Below are 17,322 nucleotides of genomic sequence, written 5' to 3'. Positions count from 1 at the left end.
CGTTCAGAGAAAAAGAAAACCAAGCGCCTCCTTCTTCAGAAGTGTCGTTTAGGGGATGGGATGCATTATTTAGGAAAGGTCCCCTTGTGTTAGTTACCTGGCCATCCAGCAGGAGAAAACTGTGGAGCTGCTCTGCGTGCGAGAGACACAGTGGCTCCTATGTGGCCCTGCGTGAAAGTAACTGGACATTTCTTACCCTCTGAGTGAACAAATAAAATGATAAATAGCTAACATGGATTGGGAGGCTATCGAGGGGACCAGCACTATTCAACACAAGGTCAAGGGCAGCCCGGGTGGCTCAGTGGTTTAGCGCTGCCTTCAGTTCAGGGCGTGATCCTGGAGACCCAGGATCGAGTCCCACGTTGGGCTCCCTGCATGGAGTCTGCTTCTCTGAGACACAGGCCTGTGTCTCTGCCTCTCTCTCTGTATCTCTCATGAATGAATAAATAAAATCTTTAAAAAAAAATAAACACAAGGTTGACAAAATTGAGAAAATCCAAGCCACACACGTAGGTTTAGTTGGTGGCAACATAGATTTAAAACATCCCATGATCACCGAGTGGTTTCCCGGGTGTTCTGGCTGTAGAGCGAGTGCAGAGGTGAATGAGAAAATGTACCAATAACCTAGAGACACAGACATGGATACCTTCCCAGCGCTGTCTGTTGTCTTTACAAACCAAATGTAGAGGACTTGCCTTGTCTCTCCACTCCAAGCATGGAGTCCTCTCCCCCAGCCCCAGGCCCAAGTCCTCTCCCAGATACCTCCAGGTGGAGTGGAAGTCACATCACCCTGCTGCCTAGTGGCAAGGTTGGAAGATGGCAAGTGGGCCCTCCTGCATGGAGAAGCTGGCTGGCAGGGGAGAGGGGCTTGTGGGAGAAGACGGGACAACCGGGCTAGGTGTCCCAGAAGCTGGCTGCTCAGTCGATTCTCTCCTGTGGTCTAGTGTACTTCAAGTTGGGTGTGTGTTACTTGCCACATAAGAAAATCCAACACACACCTTGGAGTCTTGCCCTGACCACACCGCTCCATCGGATGACCCCCTTCCCTGTAAGTGTGTTGCATTCCCTACATCTCTGGCTAATGTAAGGTCCTTGCTGACAGGGCCACATGCTGGGGTACATTAGGAACCTCTCTAAGCCCTCTATGTCCCGTTGCTCAAAGGCAGATGCCACTAAGCTGAGGTTTAAAGATTGCAAAGAGGTGAAGCCTGTAGATTCTTCCCAGTCCAGGTTCAAAACTAATTTGGATCATGGTATTGGTTGGACAATGCACCGCCTCCCCTACACTAGCCCCATGAAAAGCCAAGTAGGGTTCTAAGGAGATCCTTAGCCCATGACAAGTTCCAGGACCCTCTACGACAGCACCAAGAAAAGTGAACCATGAGGAATATGAAGATGCCCACAAACAGGTTCTCTCCGCTGATCCTTTGGGGGAAACCCATCAGCAGGAGACTGAGTGGCTAGACTGGCAAAGGCAGATGGGTCAACCAAGGATATCTGACATCCACAGGTCCTGTCACATCCTTTTCTCTGACACAGAATATTTGGGAGCCAGAGAGCTCTCTGTGCTTCATCTCCGTTTATTAACAGTTCCCTCCCTTGTTGACACAGTGTGCTGAGATGGCTGAACAGCATGGAGGCCAGACCCTCCCTGACTGCGGAGTGATACTTGGCCTCAAGATCAGTGGATGAGACTGGAGGGATGGGGTTAGGGATGGGCGTGGCTGTTGGGCAGAACCCTGCAGTGTCTCCAAGCAAACATCTGCATCTGTGGACTGCAGGGATGGGTGCTGTAGGGCAAGCAAGTGGGCATCTGGCGGCAAGGATAACTGGTTGGGTCCAGGTTGGCCATCATGGCTGCCATGATTTTGGGGGCCAGAACAGCAGCCTCCCTTCTGTTAGAAAAGTCACCCTCCAGGCATAGCACCTACTCCCACAGCCACAGGGAGGACATGTGATCTACTTCAGCCCAGCAGAGGCCTCTCTGGGAAGGAAGTTCTGAGATGGAGCCAAGTGAGAAGAATCCCCCTTTTTCCCCAATGGTGAGCCCGGCGACTGCGAGCTGCCACGGGGTGGAGCCAGTCTATAAGACCAGTCCCATGGATGAAGTTGCATGGCAGAGAACATGTCAAGGAGCGGATTGTGTCCCTGCAGCCCTGACACCCTGGCTCCAGTGGTGTCCAAGGATGCTGCTCCCCTGTCCCATCTGTGTTCCATGCTGAGAGTCACAAGGCTCCCTTTCACATAAGCTACTTAGCTTGATTTCCTGCCACTCACGACAAAAGTCCTACTGCACCAGCATTTCAGACTGCACTCAACTGATAAGATTTGCAAATATTTAACAAGACGCAGAATTTTAATTTACCTTTTTAGTCACATGAAATCAGTAATAACTGTCACACTGTCCGTCCATCACGCATGGGCATATGACAGTTCTATCTCCATGGCCCCAAAAATGTTTAATACAACCAACAGCATCGTCAACATTTAGGTCATGAGACAGAGCACTGTAAAATAGATCTGCATTTTTGTCACAGCAAATTAGAATAAGGTAAAGGTAAGATTAAAATATGGTAGAAGAGTGTATGTGCATGAACCATCTCAGAAATTACTACTCCTAAAAAACAAAAACAAACAAACAAAAAAAACACACACACACAAAACCCAAAACCAAAAAACAAACGAAAAACCTCTCACCTAGGTTTCTCTGTTTCACTCAGTGGCTTTAAAACAGTTGTTAATCACGTACACATAAAGAAGCCAAAACACATTTGGTTATTTCTGAAACACATTGTTTTGAAGCTCTGTTTTTATCTTTCATATTTGTGTGTCGAGAGTTATGTCACAAAGTTAATCATTCCCAGGATGCTTGCATTTGGGGTAATGAAAAACTTCTTGTGCAAGTGGCCATGAATCAGGGAGTGCAACATTGCATAATGTGCTCTGAAGCACATGTCAGGGGATCAGAGCCCAGCATTTCTGCCTCTTGCTGACCTTTTCTGAAGCAGAACTAGAGCCACGTGATGCATGCTTCCTGCCAACAGTCACTTATTGCCAATTATTAAGTTGGATAATGTGGAGAAATAGAAATAGAAATTTCAGTTCCTTCAGAGTTCTAAAAAGAACACTCTTTGAAGTCCCTGGCTTCTGGCACAGTGCTGTGGCTGACTTGAATGTGTTACTCTTGATCATTATGAGAACTACCCATTAAAATTGAAATAAAATATTTTGCTAAGTGGTTCCTGGCATTTGTGTTAGAAACAATAGCCATAGCCCCACAATAAGATTATTTTATACGTAAGAAAGGAGAAGCAAAAAATCAAAGACACTAGGAGCCAAAGACGTACGCATAATACATCAAATCTCAGCCCGTCGTGTTTGATGTTCTTGAGCAAGAATGTTAGCGAGAAACTATTACTTAATCTTGCCAGTATTATCCAAAGAGAACACTTGCGAAATACTCAAGACAAATATGCTGTAATTATTACATGAATAAAGAGCTTGTGTAGCAGAAACTGCATTTGTAATATCCACACAGACTTGAGTGGAGCAGACTGGTAATTAGCCACATCAACAACAATGGCCACTGTGTCTGAGGAGCTCTGGGAGTGCACCGTGCCAACCTGCCGTTTTCAATGACACCTTAACCAGAAAACTCTTCTGAAACTTAACCAAGGGTTTATTATACATTCTAGTAGACTATTAGAATATATCTGGTTCCCTGGCATATATTAGAAATAATAAATCATCAAATTGCATCTAGATTATTTTCATTTTATTTTTTTCTTTTTTGTTGTTGTTTTAGAAAAGGACTCTTCCTTTTAAAAATAAAAAGGTTTTAAAAAGAAAAGAAAAGAAAAGGACTCTTTCTTGGATTCCATCACTAGTGAACTCTTACTGTACTTGAAATCCTGTCCAAGATCTGACAAGTTCAAATTAATAAACTGTTTTGTCATCATAGCTTTAATGTCCAACAGTGGAACATGAATTTAATAGCATAGAAGGAAACTATACTCCTCCTAAAACACAAAACACGTAAATGCCAGGATTTCAATAATTAACTCCTGGGTTTTTTTACTACGTGAATTCTGCATTTATGTATTGATTGGCTCTGATTTATGGCTATTAGCTTCACCACTGGTGGTTGAGTGAACACAAATCCTCCACAGACTAAGCCAACCTCATGACTAGGCAGGGGCAGCCACAGCTGGAACAGCAATTTTTTGTTTCCTGGGCCTATCCTCAGAGCACATGTTTAAAAGACAACACCACAGTAAACCTTACACTTCTTTGACTGTAATAGATTCAACATTTGGGGGATGCCTGGGTGGCTCAGAGGTTGAGCATCTATCTGCCTTTTGCTCAGGTTGTGATCCCAGGTCCGAGGATTGAGTCCCACACTGGGTTCCCTGAGAGGACCCTGCTTCTTCCTCTATGCCTCTGCCTCTCTCTCTGTGTCTCTCATGAATAAATCAAATTTTTAAAAAATCAAAAAAAATTAACATTTGGGCAATAAAGTATATTTAGTATTTAAGGCTATATTAACAGAAACAATAAATATGAATATGAATAATTAATATGTATTAGTATTAATGATTAATATACTATTATAATTATATTATTATTCAATAAATATCAGTTTATTCAATAAACATCAGTTTTGGTGTACCAGAAGTCAGATGGCTACTCTGAATACCTTATTTATTAATAACATCCATGATCCACGTGGTTGCATTAGCATAGTCTGCATGGGAATTATGTAAGCAGGAATGGTGCAATGAGAATCTCCAAAAATCTGTTTCTCCATATAAGCAGTAATTTTCAAGATCAACTTTTACAAGATCTGGAAATTAACCAAAAGCTTGCAATAACCTAATGAACACTTATTCCGGAAAAATGGCTGCATCTCAGTAAGAACATCAAGCTATGTGGCATTTTTAACTTGCCAAATACCCAGTCTGCTTTTCCTAACTCCTTGAAAACTAATGCCCTCAAGGTCAGGGTAGCCGTGACCTGACCACCATTGTGGCTGTAACCTACCCAAAGCTCTTTTCTTAGGAATCTGTCATTTTCTGACCTGTCTGCCAGCTCTCTGGAAGATCAATTACTGAGGAAAACCCCAAGTCATAGGCCTTGCTTTTATTAGATCTGACTTGAAGCCCCTTCACTGCAAATAGTTTTTTCCATAGGGTATTTGTGGAGAACAATCAGTGGCAACTGTTTAGCATCAAAGTTACCTAAGGCAGTGACAGCAGCTGGGACAAATAAGAAACTGGCCAGAAAACTTAAAAGGAGAAACTGGGGAATGAGATATCCATTCAGGGCTGTAAAATGCTCTGACATGTTCCTAGGAATCTAGAAGGCAGTGTGCATGTGCAGGGCTGTGTGCACCCTCAGGAAAGACCTGAGAACGTCCTTACTCTCATCCCTAGCCAACCCTGAGGCTCTGCACAGAAAGGAAGTGAAGGCTAAAGCAAGGTTCCCAATTACCTGGCAAAGCATTTAAGGCATGCCCCAACATGCACACAGTGCCCCTCTGCAAGACCTGGAGACTTACTGCTTCAAGGCATTTATAGGAATCCCAGCCGAATCATTAGCTGATCACTAAACTAAGTACAGACTCCAGGGACCACAGGAAACAAAGAACAGAATTATGTCAGATAAGTCAATACGCAAACAAACTGCAACATAACAAACAGCAACCACAAATATGGGGGAGGAGAGACAAGGACACAATTTCCAAAGTTGCCGTATTATATTATTTATTTTTTGACATAGTATATTATTTTAAATACCCATTTTTAACAACATATTGTAAGACATGTAAAGAAACAAGCAAGCGTGACCCCATACAAAGAAAAGAAGCAATCAACAGAAACTGTTTCTGAAAAAACCAAGGCATTGAATATACTAGAAATGGTTAAAAAAAAAAAAAAAGAAATGGTTTTAAGTTATTTTAAATATCTTCAAAAAACTAAAGAAAAGCATGAGAACAATGTCTCACCAAACAAGAAATATTAGTAAAAAAAAAAATTGCAAAACAGATCCAAAGACCAATTCTAAAGTCAAAAATATAATAACTAAAACAAAAAAATTTCACTAGTAGTATCAAGAGCAGATTTGACGTGGCAGAGGAATCAATAAACTTGAACACATATCTATAGAAATCATCAAATCTGAAGAGCAGAGGAAAAAATGTTCAAAGGCCTCAGAGGCCTGTGGGATACTATCCAGTGTACTAACATATGCAAAATGGGAGTTCTGAAAGGAGAAGAGAGAAAGGACTAGAAAGAGTATCTAAAGAGGTAATGGCCAAAGACTTACAAAATTTGAAAAAAGATACGATCTACACATCCAAAAATCTCAGTGAAATCTAAGCAGAAAGAAGACAGAGACCCACACCAAGACACATCATAAACTGCCAAAAGCCAAATCTGAAGAATCTTGAAAGCAGCAAGAGAGAAATGATTTGTCATTCACAAAGAGCCCCCAAAAGATTAACAGCCTATTTTTCATCAGAAACCACACTGGCCAGAAGACAGTGAGACGACACATTCACAGTGCTGAAATAAAAAGACTCAACAAAGAAGCAGATATCTAACAAAAATGTCCTTCAAAAATTAAGAAAAAATTGAGACATTTTAAGAGAAAAAAAAAACAGAGAATTTGTCACTAGCATTACTTCTCTACAATACATTCTATAAAGGGAGTCCTTTGGGTTGAAATGAAGGGACACTAGGGATTAATTCAAATCCACTAGAAAAAATTAAGTGTACTGATAAAGATAACAACACACACATAAAAAAAAGAAAGAAAGAAAAACCCAAAACAATATAAACGTGTTTTTTATTAAGTTATTTTCCTTTAATCAGAATTAAAAGACAGCTGTGCAAAACAATAGTTATAAAGCTGTTCTCATGGACTTATAATGCATACGGATTTAATTTATCTGACAATAGCACAGAGGAAGTGGAAAGGTACAAAACCACACTGGAGCAAAGTTTTCGTGTGCCACTGGAATTAGTTGGTATTAATCCAAAACAGACTTTATAAGTTAAGATGGTAGTTGTGATTCCCAAGAAAGCAAGTCAACAAATATATAGCAAATGAGATGATAAGGAAATTAAAGTGGTACACTAGAAAATACCTATTAAACACAGAAAACCAGTAATACAGGAAGAGAGGGAAAAAGAGACATGCCACAGAAAACAAAGAGTGAAGTGGCAGATGTAAATCTTACCTTATCAATAATTACATTAAATGTAAATGGTCAACCACTCTAATCAAAAGGCAGAATGGGAAGAATTAATTTAAAAATATGATCCTGGGACTCCTGGGTGGCTCAGCAGTTGAGCTTCTGCCTATGGGTATGATCCCAGGTCCAGGGATCGAGTCCCACATTGGGCTCCCTGCAAGGAACCTGCTTCTCTCTCTGCCTATGTCTCTGCCTCTCTCTCTCTCTCTCTCATGAATAAATAAATAAATCCTTAAAAATTTTTTTAATAAAATAAAATAAAAATACGATCCAACTTTATGCTGTCTACAAAAAATACCCTTTAGATTAAAAAATGTAAATAGGTTGAAAACAAAAGGATAGACAAAATATATCATGAAAAAGCAACCAAGAGAACAGGAGTGGCTACACTAATATCAGACAAGACAGACTTTAAGATAAAAACAGCTACTATGGACAAAGAAGCACATTTTATAATGACAAAAGGATTAATTCATCAAGAAGACATAATAATAATGAATACATATGAATAACAACAGAGTCCCAAAATACATGAAGCAAAACCTGACAGAACTGAAGGGAGAAATAGACAATTCAACAATAGTGGTCTCAGACTTCACTATCTCACTTTAAATAATGGATAGAACAAGTAGAAGACCAATGAGGAAATAAAAGAATGAAACAAGACTACAAATGAACTAGACCTAATAGAACGCTGCATCCAGCAAAAGAGGAATACGTATTTTTCTCATATGCACATGGGATTTCTCCAGGACAGATTCTATTTCATGTCATAAATTCTCATTAAAATTTGCCAAGGACTGAAATTATACAATGATGGGATTGAGGTACATTTCTAACCACAATGGAATTAAATTCAAAATCAATAATATAAGGAAATTTGGGATAGTCACAAATATGTGTAAATTAAGGAACACAATCCTAAAAGACAAAAAGGACAAAGAAAAAAAAAACACAAGAGAAATTTAAAAATTCTTTGAGATGAATGAAAACAAAACCACATGCGTTGGGTCCCCAAAACTCCTTCACGTTTGGTAATTCACTGGGAAGCCTCAGAGTACTAAGCATATAGTCTATTTATGACTATGACATAGTATATAATCAAAAGGACACCAAGCAAAAGCAGCAAAGGAAAAGGTGTAGAGGCAAATATTGGAGGAGACCAGTTGCAAGCTTCCAAGGTCCTCTCCCGGTGGAGTTACACACAAGTTTAATTCCTCCAGTGACAAAGTATAACCGGATGTATAAAATGCTGCCAACACCTTATCAGAGACTCAGAGCCCAGGGTTTCTGCTGGGGCTAGACATGCAGGCACACTCTGCTGACAGATACCAAATTCCATATTCCAAAAAGGAGAGCATAAACCATATTGTTTGTCTAGTGCAGGCATAATTCAATCAATTCTGGAAATGGTGAGAATGTCCCCAAATATAAGTTTCCAAATGAAGGCCAAGGACCAGGAACTTCCCCAAATATAAGGCAAGGGACCAATCTTGCAGCCAGTCCTTCACAAGGACAATAGTCAGACCTGTTGTGTTAACTCTTTTCCACAAACATAGCAGAACTCATGGGATGCAAATAAAGCATACTTATAGAGATATGTATAGTTGTAAATGCCCATATTAAAAGGATCTCAAATCAAATAACCTAACATTCTACCTCAATAAATTAGAAAAATAAGAGCAAACTATAGACAAAGTAAGTAGAGGGAAGGAAATAATAAAGACTAGAATAGAAATAAATTAAAAAGAGGACAGAAAAAGAGAACAAAAACCCCAACAAAATGAAAAGTTGACTCTTTGAAAAGCAACAAGACAGGCAAACCTAGCTGGATGGGCGATGAAAAAAGAGAGAAGCCTGAAATACTAAAATCAGGAATGAAAGAGGGGAAAAGTACTGCTGATCTTATAGAAATAAGGACTGAATAATTGTATGTGAAATTACATAACCAAGATGAAACTTAACATTCCTAAAAAGAAACAAAGTATTGACACTGACTCAAGAAGAAATAGAAGATCTGTACAGAGGTAAAATGAGAATGAATGAACAGAATATTTCCAGCACAAAAAAAGCCCAGGTCCAAATGGTTTTACTGATAAATTTTATGAAATGATTATAGAATTTGCACCAATCCTACACAGACTTGTTTTCTTAAAAAAAAAAAAAAAAAAAAAAAAAGGAAGGGAACACTTCCTACATCATTCTATGAAATCAGTATTATCAGTATTACCCTGATACCAAATCAAAGAAAGATATCACAAGAAAGGAAACTACACAGTAATATTCCTTTTAAATACAAACCTGTAAATCTGGAACGTGATATTAGCAAGCCACAGCCAGCAAAAAAAGAATTATACACCACAACCAAAGCAATTTATCCCAGGAATTCAAGGTTGGTCTAACATCTGAGAATCAATTAATGTAATAACATATCGGAAGAATAAAAAATAACCACTGCATGACCAAATCAACAGATGCTGGCATAAGGTAGACAGTGGAGTAGAATTAAGAGTTTAGAAATTAACCATTTTGACAAGGTTACCAAGACAATACAATAGAAGAAAGAATGGTCTTTTCAATAAACAGTGCTGGGACAACTGTATCAACATGCAAAAAGAAATAAATTGATTATACCTTTCACCGTATATAAAAATAAACCAAAATGAATAAAAAATCTAAATGTAAAAGTGAAACTATAGAACACTTGGACAAAGACACATCTTTATCACTTTGGGTTAGGCAATGGTTTCTTAGGTATGACACTAAAAGCACAATCAACAATGGAAAAAAAGGATAAACTTCACCAAAATCTAAAACTTTAGTGCTTCAAGGGACACCATCAAAGAACTGAAAAGACAACTCACAGGAGAAAAGATTTATAAATCATATATCCAATAAGATACTCATAACCAGAATGACTTGTATCCAGAATATATAAGGAAGAGTTACAACTCGATAAATAATAATAGTAATAATAATAATAATAAATGGCAACCCAATTAAAAATGGGCTTAAAGAGTTTGAATGGGTATTTTTCAAAAAAAACAAAAAACAAAAAGATATACAAATGACTGACATGCGTATGTGAGGATCTTCAACATCATTAGTCATTAGGGAAATGCAAATTGAAAGCACAGTAAGGTGCCACTTCACAACTACTGGACAGCTATAATCAAAATAAGAGTTAATGCAGGTGTTGGTGAGGATGTGGAGAAATTAGAACCTTCGTATGCTGCTGATGGGATTGTAAAATGGTGCATCCCCTTTGGAAACCAGTTTTGCAGTTCCTCGAATAGTTATACATAAAGTGGTTGTATGACCCAGTAAGTCCACTTCTGGGTGAACATCTGAGTGAAATGGTATATGTACCCACACAAATACTGCAAGTGCATGCAAGTGCATGTCCGTAGCGGCATTATTTATAAGAGCCCCAAAGTAGAAACCACCCAAAAGATGGCCAACTGATGAATAGATAAATAAACGGGGTATGTACATACAATGGAATATTTTCGGCCATAAAAAGGATAAGATGCTGATGTATACTATACCATGGAGAACCCTGAAAACATTACAGTGAGTGGAAAAAGCCGGCCATAAAAGGTTACCTATCATATAAACCTATTTACACAAAATGTCTAAAACAGGCAAGTTCAGAGATAGAAAGTAGATTAGTAGTCGCCAGCAGTTGGTAGGAAGGAGCAATTGGGAGAGACTGCTAATGACTACAGGGCTTCTTTTGGGGCTGATGAAAATATTGTAGAATTAAACGATGGTCATGGCTGTACAGCTCTGTGAATATGCTGAGACCACTGAACTGTAGAGTTTAACGGGTAACTTCTATGGTATGTAAATTATGTATTAAAAAAATAAATAAAACAAAAATATCCACAAAAATCACAAAGGTAAGTCTTCTTCAATTCTGACGGTGGGGCTGCAAACTCAGAATCAATTCAAACATCATGAAATACAGCCTCAAAATGCATCCTAAACATGACTTCTCCAGGTGCCAGCAGCTTTGGGGAACTGTTCTCACGGGAGACAAATAGACAAGATGAGGTCTTTTTCCTTATGGATGTGGCCCTGATTCTGCATCTGCTGGAGGCCACGGAGCAAGAGAGGTAGGACCTGTCCCAGGCCAGGACGTAGCTTCTCCTCTCAGCTCCCTTCACCAGGACACTCCTCTTCCTCATGTTCACTTTCCAAGACTGGCTTCTCCCTGGGGGAAACCAGATACAATAAAAAAAAAATGTTGGTTTTGTTGAGTTTCATGGGAAAGTCAACACAAATGTTCCTAGCTACATGTGCAAATGTGTTTAAATACGTGTGAGAGGTCACATGCTCTGCCTAGACTCAGGAGGACAGCACAGTGGACAGGCCAGTGGACAGGGTAAAACTGTCAGTCATTTTAGAAGAGTTGTTTGAGGGATGCCTGGGGGGGCTCAGTGGTTGAGTGTCTGCCTTCGGCTCAGGTTGTGATCCTGGGGTCCTGGGATCGAGTCCTGCATCGGGCTCCCCGCAGGAAGCCTGCTTCTCCCTCTGCCCGTGTCTCTGCCTCTCCCTGTGTCTCTCGGGAATAAATAGATAAAATCTTAAAAAAAAAAAAATAGTGGTTTGATGGTCACAGGCCACGCACACGCTCCCACAAAGACCAGAGGGAGAAAGTACCTTTTCACGTTGGGTGCAGGCCTGCCCTGCTGTGCCAGCATCCAGGGGGGCCACCTACCACTGCAACTACAGCTCTCTGGTAACCCGGGTATCCTGCCACCAAGTCAGATGTGGGCTGTCACTTCCGGTCTTCTATGTTATGTCACCCAACTCTTGTATTTTGAAAATGCTCAAATTAGGGCCACTTGTGAGCGAGTGCTAAGCTTCATAAAAAGTGTGTGTTTCAGGAAAGTGTTAATAGACAACTCAAGAGAAATGGGACTCAATCCAAGAGAGGCTGAACTTCTCGGGCCTGCCAACCGGCTCTTCACTTTCTGTAAAGGGCACAAAGGTTTCATTCAGCTCGGCTCCAGGGCTGGAAGTGAAAGTGATCTGACTCTTTTTGAAAAGGTCAGGGGAGTACACTTGCCCATCTTCAGATTCCTGTGAATCCTCTGCCTGTAGACGTCACGGCGACAGGCGTCCAGCCGCGAGCTGCCACGGGATGCCAGCGCGATCCCACTACTGCCCCGTCAGCGCGGTCAATCCCACTCGGCGAAATGAGCTCACGGCGTCTGAGGAACGTGCCACAGGGCGGCTTCCGGGCCGCGCATCAGGGCTGCACCCCGGTCCCTGCAGGGAAGCCTGCCCCGCTCCCGGGCGGCCGGAGTCCCCGGCATCTCCTCTGTGGCAGCCACACAACAGCCACTGGGGCCCGGGAACGGGCTGCTCGTCTCAGGGCAACGTCCCTCCCCGGCCGCCAGGGCCGGTACTGCGGACATGGCATTTGGGCATGAGGCTCAACTTGCTTGAGATCCCCCGGGGGCTGCTGCTTGGGGGCCAGCGTGGTTCTGAACCACGGCTCCCCGTTCGGGGGGTTCGGGGACGTGTTCCTGCGCTGACCGGCCACCAGCGCCCAGGCCCTGCCCTGACGGCCCACCTTCCACGTCAGCCTCAGCGGCTTCCCCTACTGACTGTCCTCGGGTGTGTGTGTGGACAGCGCAGGGCGGCCAGTGGCAGTGGCACCGGGGCAGGGGCAGGCCCCAGCACCACATGCGGATCTGCCTTGAGACAGCGCCCAGCTGCCCACTCCCCTTTCCCGGGGTCAAAGCCAAGTTTCTGAACACACCCGAGCCACCTTCCCCCTGACAGGCGAAGTGAACACGGCACCACCACCCCTGCGGAAGGCGGCTCTCCTGCCCACAGAGCCCGTCTGCACGCACGTGTCCCCTCCGTCTTCGCAACTGGTCATGAGCCACAGCCGGATTCCCTGACAGGGGCTCAAACAGGCTCAGAGGGGTGAGCTGCTTAGCCTGGGGTGGGTCTCATCACCGATTTCAGAAGAAATCTGGCCGAAGAACTCCTGTGTGCTTCCCGGAGCAGCAGAGCGGATCTCCGACCAAACTGGGCCTGAAGGCAAGCCTCCCAGTGCGGCCCCACAGGGCACGGTGCTCTCAGCCACACGGGCTCCCTTCCTCAGTCAGTAGCACCACTGACCTCAAACTCACACTCTGGTAGCTGGTTATGGGAGGGGATGCATGGCTCGCGGCTGCCAGGGTGGCCCTGCAGACCCCAGGGTGCAGGGATGAGACACCGGGGCTCGGAACGCAACGCCTCCACGGTCCAGCCGCCGACAGACCCATTCGCTGGCCTTTGAGTACTGGACGTGGGCAGGCGGCCCGGTGCGGGGAGGCAGCGCTGGGCGGGCAGCCTGCGCCGTCAGACCGTTCGATAGGCACAGGTTCAGTAGCCCCAGTCTCGAGGACACCATGGGCCCAATCAGGCAGGGGCGGACACACGTGCGTGCTCACACACACACGCATGCACAAGCACGCACACCCCAGCCGCCTCGGGCTGTCGCTCGGCTGTTGGCAGTGACCAGTAACTGCTCGCCAAGCGCCAGAGCCTCTCCTTTTGCGGCGCTGGGAGGAGCACACACTACAGTGCGTGGGAACAGCCGGGGGTGTTTGGGGCCTCACACACGGTACAAGCCCCAGGTCTCTCATCGCATCCACATCCATACCTTCCGTGATCTCGTCAGTGTCCCCCTGAACCAAAACGGACTGCAGAATACAGTGTTTTCTGTACTATTTAAAAAGGGACAAAAAAGGGGGGGGGATGGATGCGCTGCCTTGCGCAGCCCCCCAGGGAATAGTTGGCTGAGGACAAGGGCCAGCACTTTACTTGCAACAACTCAGCTGCGCACTGACCCTCCTACCTTGCTGAAGGACTCATTTTTTCTTTTCAACATCCTGTTCTGCAGCTTCCTTGGCCCTTTGTGCCCAGATGCCAAAAAGCCGGGCATTGGCACGGGCCATGCGGAGGCTGGCAAATGCCTTGAAGTTCTTCTCCTCTTCTGTGATGACTCTGGCCTTCTCCTTCTTGTAGACATTCCGTATGGGCATGACTGGTCCTGTCAGCTGTGTTGCCAGTTTGAGTTCTTAGGCTGGCGCTGCGGGGGCAGGTGCCACGAGGGCTGGCCCCCACCACCCATGGTACGGGTCTTGGGCTGTCCTTGGCATCGATTCTCCCCATCAGGTGCCCTGCTCTCACACGGCCTTGAGCATCACCTGAACAATGAAGGCTGCACGCCAGGTGCTTGAGGACTGGGAGCCCTCCCTCTAAGGGGCAGCTGCATTTCGGAAGGCTCCCGAAGGACTCTGAAAGTCCAAAGGATGGTATGGGGGATGGTGGGTTTTTAGGGCCTGAGACCCACAGGTCTTTTGAGCAGAGGGTTCAATCCACAACACCCCAAACACAATCTGTAGCCTGTGTCACCTATGCAGAAAAGTGGCTCTCTGACCTGGTAACTTTAAAATGCTGTTATTTTTTCGCTTGCTACAAATGTACAATTATTCTTTGATACAAGAAAACAATTTCATCGCCGTTTTGATAAAGCCCAATAATGCTGACAGACACAAACATTAAATATTTAACTCGGTGGGTGATGAAGAAATAGCAGCATAATTAAATATTAGAGTGCCTTCCTGTCAGGATTTCTGGACCCCAGATCAGACCAATGAGAGGACCTACCACCAGAAGGGAGAGAGTTGTGGTCAAGTGAGATAAAAGATCAACGGCCGGGCCAGCGGGGGGCAAGCCCACGACAAACCTAAGTGTCTGCCGTTGAGCACAACACCTGCGAGTGAAACCCTACTGTTTCGGGTCCACCTAGAGAGTTCTCATCTGAGTGTGGCCAGGAAAGTGACCCTTAGTGACAAGCCAAGTTTTTGACAGAAGAGAGGGGGATTAAAAAAAAGGACCAAGGAAAAACATCTTTTTTAAAAAAGATTTTATTTATTCATGAGAGACACACAGAGAGAGGCAGAGACACAGGCAGAGGGAGAAGCAAACTTCCTGTGGGGAGCCAGAGGTGGAACTCGATCCCAGGACCCCGGGACCCCACCCTGAGCTGAAGGTAGACACTCCACCGCTGAGCCACCCAGGCATCCCAAACCATCTACTTTTTTTTTTTTTTATTGAACACACTATGAACTTGAAATGATCCTCCAAATAACACAAATGACTCAAGACAATCTGAGTTTTCTCTATAGGCAATTATCACCCTTCTCGTCTGAGCGGCTATGGCTTGGAGCCCTTCTTTCAGAGAAGTTATACATTAACGAGTGCTATGTATTGCAGGACCAGCAGGTCCCCTGCTCTGACATGATGTGAAATGCTTTTCCCCTTACCTGGAACTGCGCTTGGTTAAGCATCTTCCCTCCAGGTCTTCTCCAACGTAATCGGGACACGTGGGGATCACCACCGCGTTGCCAGCTTGCATCAGCTTCCTGTGGCTTCCGTGTGAAGACGTGCAAATGTGCAGCATGTAGGAGGTCAACTTGGGCAGCTGCTCTGCCCACGGGTGCAGCCCCCTCCCAGAGGACCCACAGGAACAGGTCCAGCGTCAGGACCACCCCAGCAAGGCTGCTGTGCCCAAGGAAAGACCTCGGCAAAGGCCAACGTCTACATAGACAACTGGGCAGATACTTTCCCCTCGTCCTAATACAGAAAAGTCCATATGCTCTCAAGTCACAATGGGAAGATGTCTTTGCTTTTGGACACACTCCAGTGACTTAATCAGAACTTGCAGGAAATTCACCGGCACTCAATCAGCAACAGACTGCGTCCGTGAGAAGAGAGAAGTCATTCAGCACACACTTAATATTTTCCCCATTAACATAATTATTTCCCATGTGGTGAAAATCATGTGGCGTTTGGATGTGTCGCAGACAGAACGAAATGGCTCTGAAATCTTTAAAGCGCTATGAAAACAAGGGCCAGCACTTTACTTGCAAATTATCCTGCACAAAACAAAAGGCACGAGTTTTATCAGGTAACCAAGCGTGCACCTCACTAAGATACAATCAGCAGAGCCGGACGTGGACTCTCATAAACTGCATCCACAAGAGGCCACTCAGCTGCGCACTGACCATAAATCTGCAGGGTCTGCTGAGAAGGCGACGCCACCTCTGCCCTCCCCCACCCCCCGCCGCCGGGCACAGTGGGCATCAGCAGACAGCAAATCCATGCTCATCTCTTGTAACGGGTTTCAAATGTAATGGAGAGCTCAATTTCCCAAAGTAGAAAACAACCAACAAAACAACCCTCAAAGTTTCAACGATTTTAAAAATTCAGTCTGTGCGCTTTCCAAGAGCAAGGAAGCTCCAGCACTGAGCATGGGAATGCACACAACAGGCAGTCACCCCCAAGCCGAGTGTCATTTCATGGCAACAAAGCAATGCTGTACTGTTGGGAAGGCAGCGGACACCCCCACTGTCTACAAGCAAGGAGGAGCATGTCTCACAAAAGTGGGGCTTCCCCAGTGCTGCCAAACTCAGCCCCGGACACAGCCTCAGAAGGTGGTATGGTCTGATAAAATACAAAATAAAGCTAGCTCGATCGGTTCAGATAGAGAGCTATCAAGTTCTCCCCACTGCACACTGATCCTATCGCTGTGTCCCACACACTTCATATCTGTCCCCTTCCCAGGCGGGGCTATCAGCTCAGACATGCCCCCGAGCCCCTTCCTTTCTAGTCACTTTGCCTGGCCAGGGGTTACAACAGGGAGACAGGGTGGCCGTGTTCACCTCCTGTCCTTACTGAAACCAGGGGCAAAAGCTGGCAGCAGGAGACACTCCAGGCTCCACTCTACTCTTTATCCACGACCCCGAGCTGTTAGACCCCTGGGCCGGGCCACCTGCTGGGTGGTCTTACATGCACACCCCCTCCAAGCAGGCCTGCGCTTGGCCTCGTGAGGCCTTGGGCCCCAGGCTCTGACTGGGCTCATTTCCCACCATTCACACTGTATTCTAAGACCACGGAGGTCACCTGATACAACTGGCAATGCAAAGGGGGTATCTCCTCAAATCCAACATGCAATGATTTACTTAGTTCAAAGGGAATGGGGTAAGAGAAAAATA

The sequence above is a fragment of the Vulpes lagopus genome, chromosome 2, assembly GCF_018345385.1.
Source record: "Vulpes lagopus strain Blue_001 chromosome 2, ASM1834538v1, whole genome shotgun sequence".
In the NCBI taxonomy this organism is placed as follows: Eukaryota; Metazoa; Chordata; class Mammalia; order Carnivora; family Canidae; genus Vulpes; species Vulpes lagopus.
The sequence above is the reverse complement of the archived record's forward strand: the minus strand, read 5'-3'. Positions refer to the sequence as shown.